This window comes from Schistocerca nitens, chromosome 10 (genome assembly GCF_023898315.1).
Source record: "Schistocerca nitens isolate TAMUIC-IGC-003100 chromosome 10, iqSchNite1.1, whole genome shotgun sequence".
In the NCBI taxonomy this organism is placed as follows: Eukaryota; Metazoa; Arthropoda; class Insecta; order Orthoptera; family Acrididae; genus Schistocerca; species Schistocerca nitens.
In genome coordinates this window covers 121,553,831-121,557,277 of record NC_064623.1, presented here as the reverse complement: position 1 = coordinate 121,557,277, position 3,447 = coordinate 121,553,831, and the positions used below count along the sequence as shown (strand labels likewise).

At 44.4% G+C, this 3,447-nt stretch overlaps 1 pseudogene; it reads left to right on the top strand.

Moving 5' to 3' along the window:
* Positions 1-2,882: 2,882 nt before the first annotated feature.
* Positions 2,883-3,000, top strand: LOC126210983 (5S ribosomal RNA; annotated as a pseudogene).
* The last annotated feature ends 447 nt before the right edge of the window (positions 3,001-3,447 follow it).

Sequence of the window (3,447 nt, the reverse complement as noted above, 5' to 3'; positions counted from 1 at the left end):
TCGAGGTATATCAACGACACCTGTCGGCAGCTGAGGGTTTCAATTAATTGTTTATTCTAGAGAAGCTGCACGGTCATCAATGGTATCTGTTCTTACGAGAACAGTTTCTATCTTCATATATTCATGCACTGAGCCCATTTTGTGTCTTTGTCAGCTGAATAAGATTTACAGACTTTCAGAGTAGCCGGGGCTTGTGATCTACTGAAGAGTTACTTCATTGAAGACAGATTTGTAAATCTGTGGTATCTGTGTATAATTCAACATTCATAGCTACTGTTAGCAACTGATGCTGCAACTACAGCAACAAAGTGATGTATTATTTTTGTTATTTGATGTTAGATGTAGAATAAATTAAAATGTCTGTTCATGAACAGCATCTGTTTCTCGCTCCTGTATCCACTAAAGAGCCACACTGCGCGCAAGGAAGATGTAATAGTGACCATATCGGCTGGAACTTAGAACACTGGAAAACTGTCCCTGATCGAATGAGTCCCAGTTTCAGTTGCTAAGAGCCGATAGTAGACTTCCATTGTCACTCCACGAAACTTTAGACCCAAGTTGGCAACAAAGCACTGGGAAAACTGGTGGTGGCTCCATGGACTGGACTGGGACCTCTGGTACACCTGTATCGATCATTGACTGGAAATGGATATCTTGGGCTACTTGGCGACCATTTGCAGCCACTCGTGGACTTCATGTTCCCAAAACGCTGGAATTTGTATGGATGGCAATGCGCCATGTCACAGGACCACAGTTGTTCGCGACTGGTTTGAAGAACATTCTGGATAGTTTGAGCGAATGATCTGGCGATTCGCAATCTGGTCATGTATCCGGAGCGGAATTCACCGAAGGCTTTCAGCACAACAAGGGGTAATGTCTTGTTACAGCGAAGAGTCTGCCAGTTGACTGAACAGATCAAAAGTGGTCCAACGATACTGGAGGACGAGGAGAGACAATGGTGTTAAGCTACAGCCGCAATTGATGTCAGTATTGAACAAGTCTGTGTCTTCATTCCGAATAACAGGAGAGTGAGTGCTGGTGACGTGGCAAACCATTATCAATGTTCTGCATACTGCAGCGTGCTTAATGGACTCAGCTTCCACGAGGTCTGCCGGACAGTGTGGCCGAGTGGTTCTAGGCGCTGCAGTCTGGAACCGCGCGACCGCTACGGTCGCAGGTTCGAATTCTGCCCCGGGCATGGATGTGTGTGATGTCCTTAGGTTAGCTGCTTACAAGAATAATATACAGAAGAATGGAAAAGAAAATTGAGAATTCGCTAGGTGACGATCAGTTTGGCTTTAGGATAAGTAAATGGACGAGAGAGGCAATTCTGACGTTACGGCTAATAATGCAAGCAAGGCTAAAGAAAAATCAGGACACTTTCATAGGATTTGTCGAGCTGGAAAAAGCGTTCGACAATATAAAATGGTGCAAGCTGTTCGAGATTCTGAAAAAAGTAGGGGCAAGCTATAGGGAGAGACGGGTCATGTACAATATGTGCAACGACCAAGAGGGAATAATAAGAGTGGACGATCAAAAAACGAAGTGGTCGTATTAAGAAGGGTGTAAGACAAGGCTGTAGCCTTTCGCCCCTACTCTTCAATCTGTACATCGAGGAAGCAATGATGGAAATAAAAGAAAGGTTCAGGAGTGGAATTAAAATACAAGGTGAAAGGATATGAATGATACGATTCGCTGATGACATTGCTATCCTGAGTGAAAGTGAAGAAGAATTAAATGATCTGCTGAACGGAATGAACAGTCTAATGAGTACACAGTATGGTTTGAGAGTAAATCGGAGAAAGACGAAGGTAATGAGTAGTAGAAACGAGAACAGCGAGAAACTTAACATCAGGATTGATGGTCACGAAGTCAGTGAAGTTAAGGAATTCTGCTACCTAGGCAGTAAAATAACCAATGACGGACGGAGCAAGGAGGACATCAAAAGCAGACTCGCTATGGCAAAAAAGGCATTTCTGGCCAAGAGAAGTCTACTAATATCACATACCGGCCTTAATTTGAGGAAGAAATTTCTGAGGATGTACGTCTGGAGTACAGCATTGTATGGTAGTGAAACATGGACTGTGGGAAAACCGGAACAGAAGAGAATCGAAGCATTTGAGATGTGGTGCTATAGACGTATGTTGAAAATTAGGTGGACTGATAAGGTAAGGAATAAGGAGGTTCTTCGTAGAATCCGAGAGGAAAGGAATATTTGGAAAACACTGATAAGGAGAAGGGATAGGATGATAGGACATCTGCTAAGACATGAGGGAATGACTTCCATGATACTAGAGGGAGCTGTAGAGGGCAAAAACTGTAGAGGAAGACAGAGATTGGAATACGTCAAGCAAATAACTGAGGACGTAGGTTGCAAGTGCTACTCTGAGATGAAGAGGTTAGCACATGAAAGGAATTCGTGGCGGGCCGCATCAAACCAGTCAGTAGACTGATGGCCAAAAAAAAAGTTATAAGTTCTAGGCGACTGATGACCTCAGCAGTTAAGTCCCATGCCAAAATAATTCGATGAAGACTATAAGGGTAACTGTATGAAAATCTGTCAGCATCTGCTGGACTGTCATGCAAACGAAGGTGAAACTTTTTTAAATCAAACCATCACTGGAGACGGTCCACTTTCTAATGCTTTCAGCGGCTGTCGATTCAGTTCCGATCAGTTGGTGAAGGTAGCAGTGTATACTTCGCTTTGTGTGAAACCAAAAGTTTTCTTTTTCTTCAGAGGATGTTGGAAATCTTACGCAATGTTTGGCCAAGTGCATTCAAAGGAGGATGACTATGTTGAAAAACGATATCCATGAAAATTGTGTATTCTAATTATAATCCATGCCGGCCTGTTACAAACATGGATGTATTTATGGTTGTTTGCCAACGGCCTTGCCGCACGGGTAATACCGGTTCCCGTCAGATCACCGAAATTAAGCACTGTCGGGCTGGGCTAGCACTTGGATGGGTAACCATCCGGTCTGCCGAGCGCTGTTGGCAAGCGGGCTGTACTCAGCCCATGTGAGGCAAACTGATGAGCTACTTGATTGAGAAGTAGCGCCTCCGGTCTCGGAAACTGACATATGGCTGGGAGAGCGGTGTGCTGACCACATGCCCCTCCATATCCGCATCCAGTGACACCTATGGGCTGAGGATGACACGGCGGCCGGTCGGTACCGTTGAGCCTTCATGGCCTTTCGGGAGGAGTTTATTTATGGTTGTTTGGATGTACGTACGTTGGAATGATCCACATCTGCTCTTAGGCCACTGGACTGATTTCAATCAATCTTGGTACATGTATCACCTACTGTCTGTAAACAACAGCTGTGGGGTAAGAACCACCTACCTGTCAAAGGGGTGGGGGTGAAAAATATGTGCAGCCTACTGATTTCAAATAGCCAGAGTGTACTGTTTCAGTATTTAAGAATGAGAGCACTTACTTGCAAC